The sequence below is a fragment of the Helicoverpa zea genome, chromosome 26 (assembly GCF_022581195.2).
Source record: "Helicoverpa zea isolate HzStark_Cry1AcR chromosome 26, ilHelZeax1.1, whole genome shotgun sequence".
In the NCBI taxonomy this organism is placed as follows: domain Eukaryota; kingdom Metazoa; phylum Arthropoda; class Insecta; order Lepidoptera; family Noctuidae; genus Helicoverpa; species Helicoverpa zea.
In genome coordinates this window covers 5298850-5320976 of record NC_061477.1, presented here as the reverse complement: position 1 = coordinate 5320976, position 22127 = coordinate 5298850, and the positions used below count along the sequence as shown (strand labels likewise).

At 35.9% G+C, this 22127-nt stretch overlaps 1 protein-coding gene and 1 pseudogene across 1 annotated transcript in view; one reads left to right on the top strand and one right to left on the bottom strand.

Moving 5' to 3' along the window:
* The window catches only part of LOC124642900 (sex peptide receptor), a 299614-nt gene extending 278488 nt beyond the window's left edge, over nt 1-21126 (bottom strand). Inside the window, exon 1 of the mRNA XM_047181648.1 lies at nt 20810-21126. The gene's annotated coding sequence lies outside the window, so the exon portion shown is untranslated. The remainder of the gene's footprint in view (nt 1-20809) is intronic.
* LOC124642890 overlaps nt 120-22127 on the top strand; it is a 39293-nt pseudogene continuing 17285 nt past the window's right edge.

Below are 22127 nucleotides of genomic sequence, written 5' to 3'. Positions count from 1 at the left end.
TTTAACTAAGTTTCGTTTCAGCTGTTTTCAATGGTAATATCGACCTTCAACGGGCTCTGAAGATCTACCAGTACAATATTATTATGTACCTTTATTATCTGCCTAGCTTTTTCCTTAACATGTTGGGGTCGACTTCCAGTCTACCAGACTACCTCCAGACTACCAGACTACCTCCAGAGTACCTCCACAGCCCAGTTACCTGGGAGGTACCCAGGGAACTGTACCCAGAACCCCTTAGTGAGACTGGTTTTAATATTAGGGCCACAGAAGCAGAAACCTCTTCACAATAAGCGCTATACAACGTTATTTTTTGTTTATGCGAAACCTGATACACCTATCTAGTATTTTTATGTAAAGAATCTATGTACGAAATTTCAAAACCGTATCATGAAAAATCACAAAGTTATAAGCTTGTTAAGTTACGGGACTGTCCGTAAAAATACATAATCACCACAAAACGCACATGCCGCGCAACGCGATAGCACTGTGCGCTCGCGCCCGCTATGAACTCGCCGTGACCGCCGTTGTGCGAGAATAAATACCTATTTGTGGTGTCCAACATTCAAAGTTTTTTAGATAATTTTGGGAAAAAATATAACATGGTGTAAAAACTATTGGAATCGATTCAGTTACTGATTCTGAACAAACTATATTCAGGTTTCGCACAAACAAAAAATAACGTTGTATAAGAGCCGAGAGAGTGAGAGAGTATATAAGAGCGCTATATGTATATTAAGAGTTTGGCCTTCTGAATTACTTAGTCCCTCGACCTAGCCGCCTAACAAGGGTCTAGAGGCTCCTGGCTTATTAGCTATATTATTATTTTACTTTTACTAATAATATTATGAAGCGTAAACGCTTTTAAGAACAGATAGACAGTTGAAATGCAAAGCCTAAACGAATCGTGGTGAATCTTGCCAAATATCAATAAGTATTCTATTTCCGAATTCCAACATGATAAAAACTTTGTCAAGATCCAAAAGGGAACATTCAAAAACTATCTTCATTCTAGCAAGTAGTAGCCATTACTTCTTCTCATTTCCAATGAAAGAAAAGTAAATTGTCCGTCTTAATTCAAGAAATACTACCAACTTCAAGTGAAGAACTTATTTAAAACTTAGCTCTGTCTTTGACTCTAACTTACAACTTAGCATTATCTCGATTTAACTTGCTCATAACTTTGTAAGTTTTGTGTCATCGTGGAAGATCCGGTGGGTAGTCACGTAATTAGTTTTATTCAGAACTTTTGTATTTTTGAGGAGATGTTGTCACTTGGAAAACCTGCTTGTGTGAAAGCACTTTTTGCCATGACTATATAATAAGTCACGGTTATTCTACGCGCAAAATTCTGAGCAACAAAAACATCGTCGACTGTACTGGCAGTAGACTAATCGTTGCTAGTATCTGAGACACCGTATGATCGGCTCTGAAAACCTTCCAGTGTAAATGCGGTGTAACGCTGTGTTCCGTGAGATACAAAGTGACTTTACACTTTACTCGCATTTTGGCGTGCTACTTTCTCAGACAGACGACCTTATAAAAGTCGCCGGAAGACGCTGGATGCAGGGCGCCTCCAACAGGTATCTGCGGAGATCTAAGGGGGAGGCCTATGTTCAGCAGTGGACGTCCTATCGCTGAGATGATGATACTTAGGTGATTTTCCGCTATGGCACCTTCGCTAGTCATTTTGTTGTCAATAGTCTGAATATTTAACGTCATCAAATCCAGACTTTGTAACTACAGAGATCTATTAGCTATATTAACATTTAACATTTATTGTGTAAGTAACAAGGCGACGGGAATCAAAAGCTATGTCTACAGCCTGTATAAATAAGCTTGCTTGTTTGTAAGTTGTTCGAACACTGTCTATGTATTTTCGTTGTGAGTCTATTCTCAGAATTTGTTTGTTCAAATATTTGTTGATGTAATGTAATTAAAATTGCGATGTTATAACTAATTGGTTTTGATAAAGTTGCTGTGCTAATGAAGAGGTTATTATATTTTAAGATAAATATGTTTACTACTAAACTCAGATAATAAACTAACAGCGGAATATTCCTTAAATAGCCCTTCAATGTTTTATAAGCCTCCAAAAGCTAATAAAATATCTGAAAATTTCTTTATATAAAAATCATGTTGCCTGTATGGCTGATCTTCCATAGTTTCTCTCGCCTTTAGAAGCAACTACCTACTTCTTGCTTCCGAATAAAAAGAAGGCTATATATATTCAGGCTCAGCTCTAAATTATCTGTCACATAATTTCATTTTAATCGCTCAATAGGTAATTTTGTCCCAAAAAATGTGACAAACAAACTAACAGAGACTTTCGCATTCATAATATTCAGTGAGAATAGAATACTTAAACAAAGAAAATGAACCTAATTTGCCAATCGCTCGTTTGATGTCTTATTCTTACTACTAAAATGTAGCGCCTCGTGGTTACCTTAATCAAGAAACTTTCCTACCAACAAAAACTAGACTGGCAGGCTGTACATACTACTTCCACGGAGTAAAGAAAGATGAACGGAGATGCCATAATGCAGGTAGATCAGGCGCTTTCTTCTGGGTCAAATTCATACGGTGGGCATGACTTAAGCGATCACTTACGAGTGAACTAACGAGGTGCGCAGGTGCTTTGAGACATCTGTCAACGATTTTTGAAAAATTGATAATTTAGCACTCACTGAAATTTTTTGATTAATTGGATTCGTATGGACGTTTCTTAGCTAGGTACTCATATATTGTCATCAAAACAGAGCGTGTGCAAAAGTTCACCCTAATCGAAGACCAGGAAGTGGGTCAAATTAAGATTCCAAAATTTTCTTACATACATAGTTACAAGTTAAGCTAATATTATAAGCGTGTTAAAAACATGGTCAGGTCCAGAACGCGTATAAGGGCGAAGACAGTAACGTTCCTCGTCCCCCGCACGCCTGCATTTTGGCGCGCTACTTTCTTAGGAGATTTTCCGTTATGGCACCTCCGCTAGTCATTTTGTTTTGTTCTCCATGCCTACCTACCCTTGTATCAGGTAGTTCAGCTACTAATGAAGCAACTAGCGATTGTTGATTCTACCTTGAAAGGTTCTTAATTAAAGCACTTTTTCATGCCATCGCTCGGGCAAGTAACTCAATTGAACCACTTACTGGATCACGTTACAGGTAGTGAGTGTCCGTATGGATGTAGATATAGAGCGCTTGGGTAGAATAATGTAACTGTAATTGTGTAAAAAAGTGTTTCGTTTTTTTTTTGGTATTAATCAGAATCGGAATGCCTAATACTTAGATAAGGGTGTTTGCTCCTATTTCTTATCAGATGTTTTATTTCGCGAGAGGCAAAACATTTGTAATTCAAATAAATTGTGTGTCGTTAACAGTAGGTGCAGTTTTTTATTTACAAAAGAAGCGTAGGTTTCAGAATCTATAACAACTTTACAGAGATGATAATGACAGAAACTTAAAGATGTTTATTTACAGTTATATGCATCAGTTACATAGGGAAAACTATAATAGTTTTAACCCACTGCCCTTAATCAGTTGTTAATTTTGCTGTAAGTAAGTATATTCATTGTGGATGATACATTTTCTGTTAGCATGTATTAGATACTAATATTTCTAACAGTCACGCCATATAATATTTTTTTGTCAATAAAAACAATAAAATAATTATGTTTGCATTGCCTGATCCATACTCCTAGGTATAACTTTGAGCAGTTATTCAAGGGCGAGATGCTATTTAGATAGTGCCGAAGTCTTTGCGAAACCTCTTGAGGTATTTTCGGTCGTACGTTACTTACTCGTGAGCTGTTGAATAGGTATTTTATTTAGTGAAAACACAATTCATGACTTAATTTGTGTTTCTAAACAAAAAAAGCAAAAATCGGCCAAACGCGAGTCGGACGCGATGGGTTCTATTTAATGTTTTATCCAAAAATTTTCGGCCAAAAATCACGTTTGTGGATGATAATGATTTTTCTAATTTCTTGTACATAGGTACCTACAGATTACACTAGACTCATGAAAGAAAAACTATGCTCAATATTCGTGCTTTTTAATGATAAAGAAAAACGAAATAAAAATACCTTTCATCACAATAACTAGCCTTCAAATAAATTTCTCAAAAGTCTACAAACTATTTTTGAACATTCGATAAAGCAACGGAAGCACTTTGTTGAAATACTTAAAATACTTCTAAAATGATCTATTCGAAGAACAACAAAGGAGAAAACAATAAAAGACCGCCATTTCAGTCCATTTCAGGCTTTTTAAGTAATTTTTATAGCAAACTAAAATAGAAAGGACGATTTTCGGATTTAAACTGAAATCTTAGCTAAATCTATAAATAAAATCGGTGTTCTCTTATTTCTTTTCGATCTTGAAGTTTATAGATTAGGCTCTTATATAAAGTAGTATTTTTTTTAAACACATCTTCACTGAATACAATCTTAAGTGATACTAGGTACACTCAAATACTTCTCATAAATCATTAGGCTAGCATATTTTCCGAATATGGATTGTCATTACAGTTCATCATCATCATCATAACTTCATCATCTCCCGAGCCTGTTCCCAACAATCTTGGGATCGAGTTCCCTTCTGACCGAATGCAGCTGAGTACCAGAGTTTTATAAGGAGCTGCTATCTGACCTCCTTAACCCAGTTATCCAGGCAACCCAATACCTCTTGATAAGACTGGGTGTCAGACTTACTGGCTTCTGACTACCCGTAACGACTGCCAAAGATGTTCCATGACAGCCATCGTAAATTATGGAACAATTAAGGATCGTGTAAGGCAAGCATTACAAAGAGTACCTATAAGGGTGATTGACCTTCTTTCTCAAAACTTATTCTTTTGTACCGCTATTCTTGCGAAGGTGATGTAAAACAAATCAGTACATGTTTCGGCGAAAAACAGTTGTTAATTTTAGCGGTTTCGTATCAGATGATAAGGATGTACATAATGTGGGATGGATGACACCGAGTACTGGTGAGTACATAACGGTAACATTCTATTGTTGTTTGAGTAGTTCCTAAATAGGGAAAGTAGGAACGCGGTGAATTATTTAGAACCATTGACATAGTCGGAGACGTGTTTTAGAGGTATAATAATACCTTAGATTCCGCCAGTGGTTTGAACTACGAAAATTTTCCGAATGTGGTCAAAAAGTAGCCCATACATACATAGTTTTTGTGTGTGTGAATTAACAAACATACGAAGCGTTAAATATTAATTTATAATCTGTCAGCACAAACAAGCCAACTTTTATAAAACAATTTCGACAACAATATTAAAAGGCTTAGATAAAATTAATATCCTGAGTCCGTAGCTACAAAAACACAAATAAACCACAGATAGCAAACAACTGGAACTCCCAACGCTTTCACAGTTTTTTCCCCTTTGTTTGAGTGTAATCTGTAGCAAAAAGACTGTTGTTCGCGAGCGTACCTAATGATAAAACGTGGCTTATCTAGATTACATATTGAAGTGGACGTTTAGTTTATAACGTAACCAGCGTTTTATGTTGGAGCCTGTTACTGTCAATTTGCTTTTCGGTTGGGGTAAACACTTATGGTGTTATGACGAAAAAGTCAAACGGATAAATTAAAACGTGTTTAATTTGTAACATGTTTTAAAATGATAAACGTCTATTTAACTTTTTTGTAATAACACATGTTTTTTGTAATAAGGTCTCAATTTATTACGAAGACTTAATTGTCCGTCTCTCACCAAACTGTTAGATCTCATGAATCGTGATAGACAGTATAATTCTCAAAGATGATGTGTTATTGTTGCACCAAAACTTATACCTGACTGCAGTCATGTCACAAGTAAATGTTTAATTCATTAATTTCTACCCATATCGAACTTAACTCAATCCATCTATCGTTTCTTTGGTCCCTATTAAATGGCACTATAATGTCTATAATAATTATAGCTGTCAAAATATGGTTAGACGTACCTTTGAGGTCTACCCAACAATTAGGGTCCAAATTAACAACGTCATTTTATAAAGAGCCTTTGTAAACCCTTAGGCGAAATGCTATATTTTCAAAATACTTAGAGCACACTGCAAACTTTTAGTCGGCCGATAATTTGTTTGTCAGTGAAGACAGAAGATGATTGGTAGTACGCATATTACAGAAATCAGGTATTTAGCCAGTATCATACCGACAGAAAAGGGATCAAGATTTTGATTTTAAAAAAATGCCTCGCATCGGGTGATTGGATTGAGGACGTCGGATAGGCAGTCGCTTCTAGTGAAACACTAGTACTCAGCTGCAGCTTTAGATTCGAAGCCGACCCCATCAAAGTAGGGGAAAGGCTCGAAAGACGATGATGATCGGGGCAACTGTCGGCCGACTATTTATTCTGCAGTCTGCTAACTAGTAGCTTCTATAGTACGATTTACACAAAGGATGCCACAAAATTAGCTCGAAACTACATAGTTATATTTTCAAAGATCTAATTGGCGTGTGTACGAAGTTGAAAAGTCAATTGTTAGACAGTTATGCTCCCCTAGTAGTTCGTCGTTAGTTTTGATATTGTTATTTATAGTCTGGTTAATTTCTTGCTTGGAAAAGCTATTTATTTATGAGCTAGTCTGCGGTTTTATGTACACAAAAACACTTTGTTAAAACGTTTTTTGTAGAGGATAACTGATTTCGGTATTCATAACACGAGAGATCAGGCAAAAACCGAATTAAGGCATTTTCACACTAACGGATTTTCCACTCGGTTTTTTTCCGGGCGACACATTCCGAGCGGTAAAAAAACAGTCGCCCGTATTCTGACAACAACCCTTGAACAGGTCAACTACTTGTATGAAACTGAACTTACTGCCTATCGAAACACGGGGCAACTCATCATGATAAGATATTCACCCATCCACGGACTGACGACCGCGTCAAGCGTTGCTTCACCTTAACCGCATGACAAACCGTTATTAGATTTTCAGTTTATCGCGAACAGATAGACAGACATTTGCTGGGTCCTTTTGTTTCATAATATTAAGTGATAGTGACAAAATTGATCTATACATACAAAAATTAATGCCACATCGTTGTAATTTTATAACTCAAGAACGGCCTCACCTATCCAAACCAAATGATTAGGCTTTGTTCGGACTATTTAGTAGATGATTTATGTGACGTTTGCACAAAATCGGTCGAGTGGTTCTTCATTTATCACATTTTTGTAACTAAACCATGGAATTCACGTACCGCGGGCCACTAGTTTTGTACGAAAGCCAAACTTCAATCAAGCATACATATCCACACCTTTCGATCCATTGTTTGAAAAGATATGAAAATGTGACCTAAATTCCGACACCGTGTTCGTTTTGTACACACAGTGCCACGGGTTCGTTTGGCATATTGATTGATTACGTTTCCAACTACCTCGGGTGTTAAGCTGGTGAACGTGAAAGATATGAACGATAGTTTTGGTAAGTTGGTATTCTTAATGAGAATCTCTTTGTCTTGTTGTGGCCCTGGTACTTTTGGGAACAGAAATTTAGTACCTAACTTGGACAAATGTATAGGAAGAAATAATTTTTCAGTCAATTTTAAGGTCATTGTAGACTTTACAGCATTATTTCTAGATTTTCAGCTGCAGAGTCCCACTTTCAATTTTCAATATTTTTTGTATGTGATTTCGTAAATAGTCTTTAATTTTATGTATGGGTATTTGCAATGAATTTTCTTATATCGTACAAAGTAAATACATTTATTAACGTACTTGAAAATACCATTCAAATCAGCACCTTTAAAAACCAGATCTACACTTTATACCTTCTAACTGCTGATTGCAAAAACCGATCCATCCATTATGTTTAGATTGGAGATTGAATTTTGAAACTAGCTTTTTATAAATTATGTCGAAGTCTATCTCGAAACGAAAAACAATGGATGGATTATTAGAACCCGAAGTAAATGACTCATAAAATATTTAACAGCATTTTTTCCACAAACTATAATAATCATGTTGACAAAACATTCAACAAGTGCTACTTTATATAAAAGCTGAATCACTCATTACATCAAAATAGATGATAAATCACCACAGATTTCCTTCTGATATGAAGAAATTTAGGTGGAAAGCTATCCATCATCTTCAATAGCTCATTAGGAATAAATATATATAAAAACCGAGGTAATTATATGTCTAATATGTAGAATAATATATAATATAACATATCGACCCATAATTTTAATGCTTTTTACCTCTACCTACACAGTCCGGAAAAGAATAATAGAAAGTCGGTAGATAAGTATTATGAACTTTCCGCAAGGAGATAAGTGTTTATAACGGCTTCAATTTCATTAAAAAAAAATCCGGCAAGAGTTACGTATTTGAAAAAATTACACTGATCGCCTCTTTAGGAAGTACTCAATAGTAATAAAAGGTTTTTTTTTAACCCAATGGTTTGCTCGAACATCGGTACAGAAAATGGCATGGCGCTGCCGTACTAATCAGGCTTTGCAAAAACCTCCTTATATGTCTACACTACTAACCTAATATCACAATTCCTAGACCAATAACATAAACTACCATAATAACACTTTATCTCCTCAATACAAGACACAATATCCACGACCGACCAGTTATTACTTAATTTACAACGTCCATTTATAACCAATCGAGATGACCCATAAACCTATATATTTATCAAGCTTAATTGACATGAGTCGCCGTCAAGAGCCTTCGAGTTGCCGTTTTACCCATAAAAGTGACCATAAAGTGCATGCAATATGTAACATGCGTTGGGTGACGTCATGGAGAATATAATGACTAGCGGAGGTGCCATAACGGAAAATCTCCTAAGAACGTAGCGCGCCAAAATGCGGGTGTACGGGGGACGGGGAACGCGGAACGTTACTGTCTTCGCCCTTTTTTTATCGATGGCGAAAATTATCAAATGACTTTTACCGACTAAAGTCCATCGTTTTCCTTTGCAGGCCTTTTATGTACCAGGGCCGCGGTAACTCTTTCGAACAACACCGCAGCCCCGGCGGGCCTTGGCCCTGTTGGGCCCCGCAGGACTGTTTTCGCCCATAAAAGCCTTCTTTGGATCCGATCATTTTTTGTAATACCACAAATCGTTGACAGATGTCTCAAAGAACCCGAACGCCTGCCTAGTTCATCCCTAACTGGTCGTTTTGGTCATGCCCACCGTACGTATTTGACCTAGCAGAAGGCGCCTGACCTACCTGCATTATGGCATCTCCGCTCATCTTTCCTTACTCCGTTGATGACGTCATGTTAGGGCTTGGTCAGATTGACGCGTTTATGGGTGTGGCTGCGAAGTGTATTTGTATGTGCGTTTACGAAGTTCGTTACGCGTTTAAGTTTGAGGTGGTTTTCTTGTGTTTCGTAATGGAATTAGTTTTGGTGGCGTTTGTGTTGTGTTGGTGAAGTATTAGGATGTAATCTACGAAGATGATAATTTTGTTTTCGCAACTGATGTAATTTATTTGAAAAAAAAAAGAGATTTATTATATCGTGTTTCGTTTTTTCATGATTTAACAACATTTTTAAGACAAACTTTTATCTTTTATTTACAAGTTCAACAAATTCTACCTCAAAAGTAAATACCTACTTGTTTCAATGTCTTGAAAATGCAGAAACACGTTTTGAAATATTCTGTTGTCAAGTCTGCCTAAGCCCTTAAATTCTAAACATTCAATTAGTGTCTCTTTCAAACGGTTGTCACGATTTACGACAACGGTCTCGCGTCAATGTGCCTCTGCCTTTAACTTACTTGAGTTATATGACCTCAACTACTCAACGTTTATTTTTCTTTATATAATTTCATATAAAACTAGAAAGGTTACTAGTATTATTGATATTTTCTATGGTACAAATTAAAACTTCCCGAGTTTTATTTTTTATTTTTGACATTTGGCGTTTAATTGACATTGACATTTGTGACAGTTGTATAGCGCGGGAAAATATAAATGTCATAAGTGCTGCTTTTCGTAAAATTTCTTCTGTATTAACAAGTGGAAAACTGTAATAAATATCAGACAATTTATAGACATTTGTTTCAAAACACCCAAAAACGCAAAACAAAACATCGACAAAGAAATTTCTGAGCCCTTTGAGAAAGCGAATAGAGAATAATTAATTGGATTGTTTTAAAAACATCTTTTTGCTCTTTGAGCTTTCAGCGGCACCAATGTAGCGATTATCTTTTTTCTTTTCTAAATGTTTAATCAGATACTCAAATTGAAACCGAAGTTAAGAAAAAAAAGATTAAGTCTTGTAAGAACTCTTTCTTTCGGTTCTCTTTTTATTGTTGTGTCGGACTTAGTTAAAAGTTAATCAATTAATAAAAAAAACGACCAAGTGCGCAATCCCGCACGAAGGGTTCCGTACCATTATCGGGAGCCCCCGAAAATATTGATTTAATTCTAGTTTTTGTTTTTTGTTATAGCGGCAACAAAAATACATCATCTCTGAAAAATTCAGCTCTTTTACTATCACGGTTCATGAGATACAGCCTGGTGACAGACGGACGGACGAACAGAGGAGCGAAAACAATAGGGTCCCGTTTTACCCTTTGGGTACGGAACCCTAAAAATGGCTGATGTTCATTGTTTTTGAAATACGAAGATTGCTAAAGTTAAGTTTTGAAGTTAACGATCCAAGATTGTAATCCAAACGGCTAGGTTGAAGGAAAAATATTTTAAAAGAAAATTATGAAATTCAACGATGAAGTTTTTTGTAACTTAGTTAAGGTGAAAACTTAGAACGCTGTTTTTTAAATGAGTAAATAAGTAACTTGCGGCTAAGATAGTTCAATTTTGTTACCAAGGGTATTACGATGATACATTTTTTGATACAAACATACGGATAAAAGAACCTGTAGTCATCTTCAACAAACGCGCTATCTAGCACTAAAATATTTTTTCAGATCGGACCAGTATTTTTTGAGATAAACGGGTCCAAGCAAACAAACAAACAAACTCTTCAATTTTAAAACACTGCTTGTCACATTTATAGTCAAAAAGCTAAAATAATTTAATTCAGTCAGATAACTTAACGTAAGTTTCTTACCAGTACCCATAGCCCCCATGTCTTATTACAACGCGTTCATGTACTTTAGCTATGTGATAATTAAATCAGAACTTTGCACTCAAAGTTAGACATTAATGTAAATTCGGGTTCAAATGTTAGCCGAGCGTAGTTAGGAACGACATGCAAATTGGGTCGGTCGGCAAAAGGCGGGAAAGATGGGCGTTGTAACCCATGAAGTGGTTCCTGCAAGACATTACAGGGGTTGCCAAAATTTGGATATTCAAGCACATAAAATGAAATCTTGGCGTTGGTCCTTCGATACAAACAGTTTGGTCCTTGCCACGGAGTAAGGAAAGATGAGAGTAGATGCTTCAATGTAGGTAGGTCAGGCGCCTTCTACTAGGCCAAATACGTACGGTGGGCATGACCAAAACAATCAGTTACAAGTGAACTAACGTGGTGTTCGGGTTCTTTAAAACATCTGTCAACGATTTTTGGTATTATACAAAAATATGGGGTCCAAAAAAAGGGCGAACGCTTTGACGCGCTACTTTCTTAAGAGAAATTCCGCTATGGCACCTCCGCTAGTCATTTTGTTCTCCATGTTACTTATGGTTTTTGAGACTTTGCCCAAAATATTCGAGTCAGCCTGTTTTTAACGGTCGTTTTTATGGAGTTTCGCAGACTTGGCCACCTCAATCCAGTTTCAGAATACAATGTAGCTACGAATGTATTAAAAGTTAAGGAATGCGGAGAAATTTAATCAGGCTTCGCTGGCAAACTGTGATATATTACATTTTAGCTACATTGTACAATTGTACATACGAAAGAGGGCTTAGGAGAGTTATAACATTGTAAAGTTACTTTTTGGAAGCGAGCCGCAAAAAGTCGGTTGCGTTCGCTGGACAGCACGGGTGCTGTTGCTGCTTAGATCCAAAACGATTTGCAGTCGGCAGCTCGCTTCCAAAACGTACCTTTACATACCTAAACTTTTTGAAAAGTTGTAAACGGCAGGTACTACTTACAAGTACCTTTTATTGTTACCAGAGGTTGAAAGAATCGACAAAGTTTATTCAAACTGAAACAGACAATGACTAATAAATCCCAGACAATGTTAAAACAAATGAAAGTCTTAAATGCCTCTAATTTTTCTAGCAATTACACCAAAATCAGAACAAAGCAACTCTTGATTGTACCAAAAAAAGGTCTAACTAATAGTATTTAGTTTAAAAAGTTACAAAAGAACTTAAGAAAAATCTAATAGGCCCCCATTGTCATTTTAGATGGGTATAGTAAGAAAATCTTTTATAAGAGTTTCTGAAAAGAATCTATCTTTTTTATTATCAGCGCTGTGCGAAGTAAATCTATCTTCTAAGATTAAACCTGTTCTAGTCCGCTACCCTTTATAATCGTAGCCCTTATATAAAGGGTTGCTCACACTGACGCGTTCTTTGTGAAAATTCTCGTATTTCATGGAACGAGTGAAAATTTCATGAATGTGAATATTTGAAGTCGAATATGCAAACTGCAGAAAGTATGAGAAGAACTTAAAAGGCAATTGCAATAGTATTTCTTTGTGGATCTACTTAGATATAAAGGAGCATAATATAGCCTTCCTGGATAAATACCTACCTATTAGGTACATAAAGAACATATTATACGTCTGTCCGTTTGTTCCGTTCATCAAACCAATTTATTAGGTTTTTAGTATATATTTTAAGTTTCATGCATGTTTTACAGCTACTTCATAACTAAAAAAAATAGAATTTTACTGACACCATTAACTCGACTCAGTTTTCTTATTTTAAAGCGCACTAATGACTGTAATCAGCATTTATCACAACCTTATTTTCATCCCACGTGAAAGAGCAAACATATAACACTTTTTACATGTAATCTCATATGTCAAAGTTATTTTTAGCCTGTCAAATTGACAGTGACAAGTTACCAGAGATAACATAACGGCCGGTAGTTTCATAAACGCGAACGGAGACGAAATTATTATGCTGCGTAAAATGAAACGTGCTCAAGATTCGCAGAGGTTTATATGGCGTCCCGAATTTATTGGCCTCTAGTGTAAAATTATTGAAACTGCAATATATGAGTGGGATATTGTATTCAAAATGTATTTATTATTCAATGGGGCGTGTAAATGGGCTTTCATGAAAATGGTTTGAATAAAAAATATTGATAGAAACGGACTATAGTATTAACAATAGTGGATCAATTAAGTAATCAAGAAACTAACATTAAGTAGTTAAGAGTTTTATACAGCCAAACGTTATAGCTTCTTTTAATTAATGGTATAAAAATTCCATAACACCGAATTCCAAAAATATACTATTTTACATAACCCTATCTTACGTCAACAAGTGTACCTAAAAGTTCAAAGACCTCTTGCACAACATAACCAATATATCATAAAAACTGTTATTTAAAATTAAATTTAATATTCTTCAGAATGTTCGAGTTTGCAGTCTCAAAGGAAATATAACTTTGTGCAAGGAACAACCGAATTCTGAGTTACGAAGTGAACCGTAGCTTTTGTGTATCCATTGACATTTGTACAACGCTCGCTGTTTGTTACATTGGGGAGAAAACGTTTCTTAAATCATCATCATCATCAGCCTTTTTATTTATTTAATTTTATTTAAACTTTTACAGCAGGCAACAATGGTCCATAGATACATACATTAAAAACTAACATAGACATTAAATACAAAACTTGTTAGTAATTAAAACTTAAATCTATGTTAGTAGCTTCGGCTTCGGGTGATCGGCTTAGCGGCACGAATTCTCGTGTTGGGTTCGACAGGAGCCGTACCGCAGCGATTCTTATTTGTTCCCTGGTGGCACTTCCTCTTTTGCACCGTCACGAAACCATCCTCTTCAGCCCATAACCGGTGACCCTTTTAACATAGGCCTCCTCACACAAAGAAGGAATAAATCGGTAAATCAACAGAAATCTGCTTCTTTGCCCGTCATGGCTCTAAAAAACGGTTCAGTCGTTTTGGTTATTTTTTTTGCTATAGAGATAGCCCTGAAAAGAAATGTAAAGTTTATTTTTATCCGAGCACGGTATGAAGTTCTCTCATAACACGGGATAAACTACGGGAATCACCTAGTATTTTGTAGAAAACGGAAAATTATTGCTAAAACTACAAATGAAGAAATAACATTTCAGTACCTATTACACAGAAATAATATTTTCATCTTTAAATTATGGAACTCGATATTAATATCTAACGATCATTGACACCCCTAGTAATTAAAATTCATATTTTACCCCGTTTTATGGGCAACTTTACTAAAGAAACTTCGCTAATGAAGTCCTACCTTTATATAAAAGTTTACAAAATAAAGTAGGAAGTCCTGTTCATCACAAAGTGTGATAATTATAAAAAGCTAGCTTCTGCCTGCGGTTTCACTTCGTATCCCGGAGGAACTTTCCAGTCATTTTTATTATATGGGAAATCATCACATAACCCCTCCCACGGTGGGTGCAGCGTGAGGGAGTGTCAGACTCTTATTGACTAAAACCCATCATGTTCCTTCTTAAGCCCTTTATGTACCAGGACCGCGGTAACTTAGTTTTAAGTACCAAAACACATGTCCACTAATTAACTTTAGATTCTGTCGTCAAACGTGTTAAGTTTATAATTACTTCGTCATAACTTTTAATGTGGGTACGTATCCCAAATTACTTCTGCAGTATTAACGAAATCATATGTATATGTATAAAGCAACATCTATCTGTCTTGTAGCGATAAACTCCCAAACTACTGAAAGGATTTTCATCAAATTTTCGCCGATAAGTATGAGAAAGTACACTTGCAAAGACGTATAAAACCCTGAAACTACAGTACCTAACTATTCAATTACAAAACAAAAGGAGAAATAAATTGTTTTTTATTTTTAAGTTACGCCATATATTTTGATAATAGCTTTCTCTCGCGACGTTGTTTGCATTGATTCTGGATACATATGGATTTTCGTTGTAATTTTGGTATAAAAAGGTACATTATCCTTGAGGTTAATCAGGGTATTTCCGTAAGGAACATCATCAAAATTTATCCAGTAGATTGATTTCTGAACTACAGACATATTTCCTAATTCTAAGAGTTATTTCCAATGAAGGCTTAATATAAGTACTTTGGGCCCACTTGACCTAGAACCCTGAAAGTCAAACTTTTACTTAAGATCCACACAAACTTTCCTTTAGGAAACCTACTGGTTGTTCCACGCGGCTCCACCTGCGGTCCGAGGGAACTAATTTCTGCACTAGGACAAAAGTGTGCCTATATTTTACTCAGGCTGTTTATTTTCTATGTACGAAATTCAGTTTAAATAGGTTTAAAAATTATACTTTTACTACTATACTTTTCATACATATCTACTTATAATAAAAAGGGAAACATTGTTTAGTTTGTTTGTGCCCTAAAAGCTCCGAAACTGCTGAATCGATTTGAAAGATTCTTTCACTGTTTTAAAGCTACACTCTTCCCGAATAACATAGGCTATGTTTTATCCTGATACGGACAGTAGTTTCCACGGGATGCGAAAAATTGACTAGTTTATACTTACCTAATAATAGTTAAGATAAGGATTACTTTTTCAATCCCAACTTGTAATTAATCAATCTCTTCAAATTCTATTAAGAAGCATAGATAGACATAGATCGTAACTTCATAGAATGATAAATAGCCACTCAAGAAACTTAGAAACTATAAAGTCTATAGTAATATTGATATAAAGTATGTTTCCAGTGAGATTGGTCAATTTAAGTACTAAGCTCCTTCTAAGGGCTTAAGACAAAGCTTTAAGAGCACACACTGATAACTTTTAGTCGGCCGATAGTTTGATCGGGCTTATAAATCAGTATAGAGATGAATGGTAGTGCACACATTACAATCATCAGTTATCCGGTTTGTATCAGACGCACTAATGCCCAAGCTTCGACGACATAAACGTTAGTTTTTCTTAAAATAACTGTTTGCTTTGAAACTTATATTTGAAAATTCATAGCAGTTTTTTAAAGAAAACTTTCGTTATGTTATCAGTGCACTTGAGCCTAGAGAGTTTGGTAGGATTGACGATTACTTTTAAAATAAGCTGTCAGCAAACTCCCTGGCAGACCATCAGCCGAGAAAATTTTGGCAGTAGAGTACGGAGCTGTTAATCGTAATAATCGGCCTATGTACTGTCATAATGCCCTATAAAGGGTTCTTACATGTAAAAGGGGAATATTAAATTAACTTAACTGTATTTAAGCACCCATAGTAATAAGTCTGAAACGATTTAGATAGATGCATGGAAAAGTAAAATGGATATCTTACACAAATATGTGAAAAAAATCCTTTAGGAATTCAAATCAGTTACCTACATACATATACTCCTAACATAAAAATATATGATAAGTAGCCAGTTAGGAAACTATTAGTTTGTCTACGTACATACTATCTTACGCGATTTCATTTTTTCCCCGAGATACTCGTATTTCTTCCGGAAATATCTGGACTATGACAGTCAAAAACAACTTGGCTTTCTGTTGCTAAAATATGTTTTCAACATCTGTTCAGAAATTCCAGAGAGAATTCCCTAAAATATCACCAACTAACAAATATTTTACCTCTTTATAATGTTACTTATAAAAGTTGATCCCATACATACCTTCCTCCGTGGTCCCATAGCATACCATTGACAAAAGAATGTCATTTCACCCAACCATCTAAACAATGTCTAACTTTCACCTCTAATACTTCATCTATACATATAATAAATCTGTAAAAAAACTGTGTCTGTACATTGAATATATTTAAAAAATAATAATTGGGTGGGGTTTAGAAACAGTAATGGAGCACAAATCCAAAAAAAAAATTCTGTCTGTTTGTCTGTATGTCTGTATGTCTGTATGTCTGTATGTCTGTTTGTTTGTACACGCTAATCTTCGGAACTACTGAACGGATTTCAATGATTTTTTCTTTGTTGTATCAGTATTAAGCCTGGTCAACATATAGGCTATAATATATCTTCGAAACTTGAAGACCTGATGCAGAACTCCAACAGACCAACAAAACTATAAGAGATATAAAAATGGTGCCATGGCAAAAATTGTTTCATGTGATGAGCATTTTTAGTTGAGATAATAAATTTGAAGATCTGGAACACCTGATGTGGAACCCCAAGAGCCCAGCTTCTCTGTACCATATACAGGTATGGCGTTTTAGCAAAAGTTGTTCAATTTGATAAGCACTTTCTATTGACTTATACAAATTGAAGATCTAAAACACCTGATGTGGAACTCCAGGTGCCCAGCTAGACTATAGCATATAGAGGTATGACGTTTTAGCAAAAGTTGTTCAATCTGATAAGCACTCTCTGTTGACTTATACAAATTGAAGGTGTAAAACACCTGATGTGGAACTCCAGGAGTCCAGCTAGACTATAGCATATGAAGATATGACGTTTTAGCAAAAGTGGTTCAATCTGATAAGCACTCTCTATTGATGTATAAACATCGAAGATCTGGAACACCTGATATGAAACTTCAAGAGCAATACTACACTTGAAATGTATAGAAATGAATGTTATGAAATAGGTATGATGAATCCTATCCTAAAATAATGGACACGTATTTTTCTTTTCTCTCTCTCTCACAAACAAATAATAACGAAGATACAACAACGCTTCGTTAAGTCACTGCTTAGTACAAATTTTACATACTTAGACGTGGCGTCACGAGCCCTCACTCTCCGACTTTTTTGCGTTATATCTCATTATTATTTTGTATGTCTCTTCCAGACCTCGGGACTACAGAGTTCCGAATTTTTGGGAGGCAAACGTGGGGCCGAAGCCAACACGCTGAAGCCCTTTTGAGACAACTTTAATGAAATGGTGACACAATACCGTCGATTATCCCTTTATACACTATAGAAATGAACCCAAGGACATTCACCGGTGGACGTCGTTAAAAAAAAGACAATCCCCGGTTCTGTGCTAAACTATTGCTAACTATTGAGGGAAACTACTTGGGCTATTTGTGATGGGATGTTAGTGGATGTCAATGGTACATGTAAAAATGGCAGGTGGAGACTCGCCACCTCACTTACTGGGCCCCCGGGAACCTGAAGCGTGAGGATACCTCGGCGGACTTTAAACACAGATTACGCGCTCCCTGTGCTTACCATGAGGCACCTACCCTCCGAGCAGGGCTACTAATCCTGCTCTAGCGACTCCACTCTGGACGGCCAAGCCAAGCCAGAGGCGTGAGACCTACCCCCGTCATGGTTCACTCCGACCGGCCGGAGATGGGGGATACTCTCCCTGGAGAACTCAGCATATAGTATAGCCCCGCGGGGTTGCTACTCCCCGTCATCAGCCTCAGATGTCCTGCGGTGCCTATATCTCATTATTATTGTCGTTATTATCTCAAGAGCCTTTGTCCCAATTATGTTATGGTCGACTTCCAGTCACGATGCAACTGAGTACCAGTGTTTTACAAGGAGCGACTGCCTATCTGACCTCCACAACCTGGTTACCCGCTCAACCCAACATACCTTGGTAAGACTTACTGGCTTCTGACTACCCATAACGACTGCCAAGAATGTTCAATGACAGCCGGAACCTACAGTTTAACATCCCCTCCAAATAACGGTTATTGGTATCCAAAATATACGTAGAAAGTACATACGAACTTAGAAAAGTTGCATTGGCAGGCACTTGCCAGACCTGGAATCAAAGACGCACGCTCATACTTGAGAGATTGGTTCTCTACCCACTAAACCACCACGACTTCCACTAAGTCACCACGACTTTGTCATCTATTTAATGTTTTTTTACGTAATAATACGTGTAACATTTTTGCCACATAACTTAAATGCAGACTTATTAGAATCACTACTTTTATCCCTATGATCACGCCTATTGCGGTTCAGTTCTCAGCGTTTTGTTTAGTCCAATTTAATTAAATATATGGAACGTTTCTAATGTTTATCCGTATTCCGTTGTTTTCAAGTCAACGGGCCCTTAAAATTCAATATCAGACGGTTCAGATCTTTGATTTTGCTGACCCCGTAGTCGCTGGCATAAGGGACAGGATCCGCGTACGAAGTCGCGGGCAGAAGCTAGTATAAAATAATTTTAATTAATTGATAACGCTCTGTATTGATTCATCGCACTTTTCTAACTAATATTATGAGAAAAGTTTTGTTTGCGAAGTCGTTAAAAACGGCTTTATAGGATTATCTACTCGTGTGAGGATCGAATGGTTGTTAAAATAACGGGGAGTCCCGGATTTTGTACCCGAGTTGAAAAATGCCTACTTATGTATTTTTTTTGCGTATTTTTTATTTTATTAGGCTTGCGATTTTTTTATTTTCAAAAAATAACGAATCTATCCGTTGGTATGCGATTAAAAATTGAATTTTGACATACGCTCTATTAAAATTCTGTCACAATCTATAATCTACTACTTAGTTATTGAAATCTACTGAAAGGAAAGTAGAGGAGAGTGCTGCCGTGTGCAATGTGAGCAGAAATTGTATGTTTGATTGTTGGTTCTATGAGTTTGGTTGTGATATTTATTAATACGCATTTAATTATTGTTAAGAACTCAAAAATAAGTATTGAAAGGCTCTTCCAAAGAGTAGAAAACACGTAAGTGATTTCGATTTATTTAAAAATTGCAATCAAAAATATCATCTTTAACAAACCTTTCAAAAAACAATATTGTCACGCGTGGCTTATAATGCGAAATGTGTACAGCACTTAGTTACACATCAAAGTACCCCAAAACCAATTATAAAAAAAATTCTAGGGCGCAAAAAAAAATTTTTTTTTTCCTAACATTACATTTTTCGTATAATTCTCGGGGGATTTATACTTTTATGCTGGTCGACCCAATTTTGTCAAGTCGCTGTTTGTCAACAAACGCGCCCAGGATTTCATCGACTTGGCATTCGATCTTTTGTACGAATAACAGGATCGCTTTCCATTTTTATTACGTTCCCTTTTCGCATAAAAATGTGGAAAACATTTTTGTTCGAAGAATTCTATCAATCTTTTGTGAAGTTCAGAAATGCGTGTGTCTTTTAATATATTAATAAATGATAAAGTGTATTCTATCGTAATAAACTTCATTTTATATTACACAGATGTACCAATTTTTTTTTTTTTGTATTTAATTTGTCCACAAAAAATATAATTGGTCTTACTGTGATCAGTCTAGTAAAAAAATATTCTAATTACGAATAAAAAAAAACCCCATTGACATTAAGATCTTTTTATTTGGACCTCAATTATAAAAAAGCTCACTCACCTTTTCTTTTCAAATTATATAATCGCATTAACACTTGATCCGAATAAAAAAAATACCAACGGAAACGGTTCTTTTTTCAAAAAATATTTTTTTCTTTTCTCGTCACAACGAAGCTAATTTCAAAAGGGATGGGCTGACAGCCAGTAGGTGCTATTGTACGCAATTATAACCTTCATGGTACCACAAAGTCACATGTAGGCATATGTGACAAATTGGTGACTACCCTTAAGGGACCTTTCACTGCTTTTTATGAAATAAATTGATGTACGTTTTCCATACGTGTGAAGTGATCGATGGATGATTGATATGCTTTTTAAAAGGCTATTCATGCTTTGGTATTTTCTAAACGTATAAGTACCCTGCACTTAAGTATTTTTTATTTATTTCAGTGTTTTGAAATTTCGGAATTCAAAAGCAATAAAGATATTGGTATTTAAATTTTATTACAAAATCACATTTTTGTAAATAGCTCACCTATGTTTTTCAGAATCCAAATTATCACCTTCACCACGATATAGCACAGTCAACAAAAACAACAACAACAAAATGTCAAATAAACAATATTTAAATGTCACCACACACGATAAAACCAGTCATTCCAAAAAAAAACAAATCTAATAAACCTTCGACAGTAAAAAAAATCACGGAGCTCAAAAAAAAATATAACACGCACTGAAATATTATGATAACTCACGAATTTGCAGGTCGCACATTTTTTACATAATTTTCAGGAGTCGTAACATGCGTGCACGCGAGTTGAACACACGAGCGGCCGCGACGAGCGACTGGGAGCGACTGGCGTATAACGGCTGTACCCTGCTGAAACTGTTGATTCCTCCCCCCGCGCCTCTTGCGTACCCCTCTGACGTCTTGTCGGAAAAATTTCATTGCACACCAGGATAAAATTGATGCCTCTCGCGGCCTTGCAGGTTTTCTTCATTTTTATATGTTTGTTCATTAATGTAATGGTTTTGTGTGTCATATTTCAGTCTTAGGGATTTAGTATTATGATGTAAAGTTATCCCCAAGTAGCATTTTGTTCCATTTAAGAGTACACATTTAGTTCCAAGGTGAACTTAAAGCATTACTACAGTTCACTCGTGATGTATTAGCTGCATTATTGCAATTAATTACACCTATACCTGTCTAAGGGACTTATAGGAGTGTAGAGTAATACTTTTATACGGTTATGGGTGTTATAATACTCTAACAACTATCCTTTAGTCAGCTTTCTGACTAAGAGCATTATAGGAGGGTAGAGATACGGCAACCGCTGTTTAACGGCCTACTTGTTCGATGTTATAGAGCTAGCATTTTAATAGAACACTTCTGGTCATTTATAAAGCCAAAGGCTGTTATGTTTACTTGTTTTAGACTGTTATACAGCCAGTAGCTGTATTAGGACTTGTTTGTGATACTTAAAATAACCTTTTTTTACTATCTGTACAGAAGTGTTTAAATGATTCACATGTGGACTGTAGGCTGTTAGAAGGACTATATAACAGTTCACATAGCCGTATTTCATTTCCACCATTTTGTTCTACGTAACCTAAAATATTTACCAAATAAATCTACAAGATTAATGCAGATTTATCACAAAATACGCAGATAGAGCGAATGAGTTTGGTTTCATGTTAAAATTAATTATCGAAGTATAATTATAATGCCAATAAAATATCAAAAACTGAATATGAAAATTTTCCTCTCAGCCAGTTTTAAATATTTCAAAATGAATAAAGCGTTTTTACAGAGGCGCGTGAAAATTTTAGTTGTAAATATGTATACATTTCAC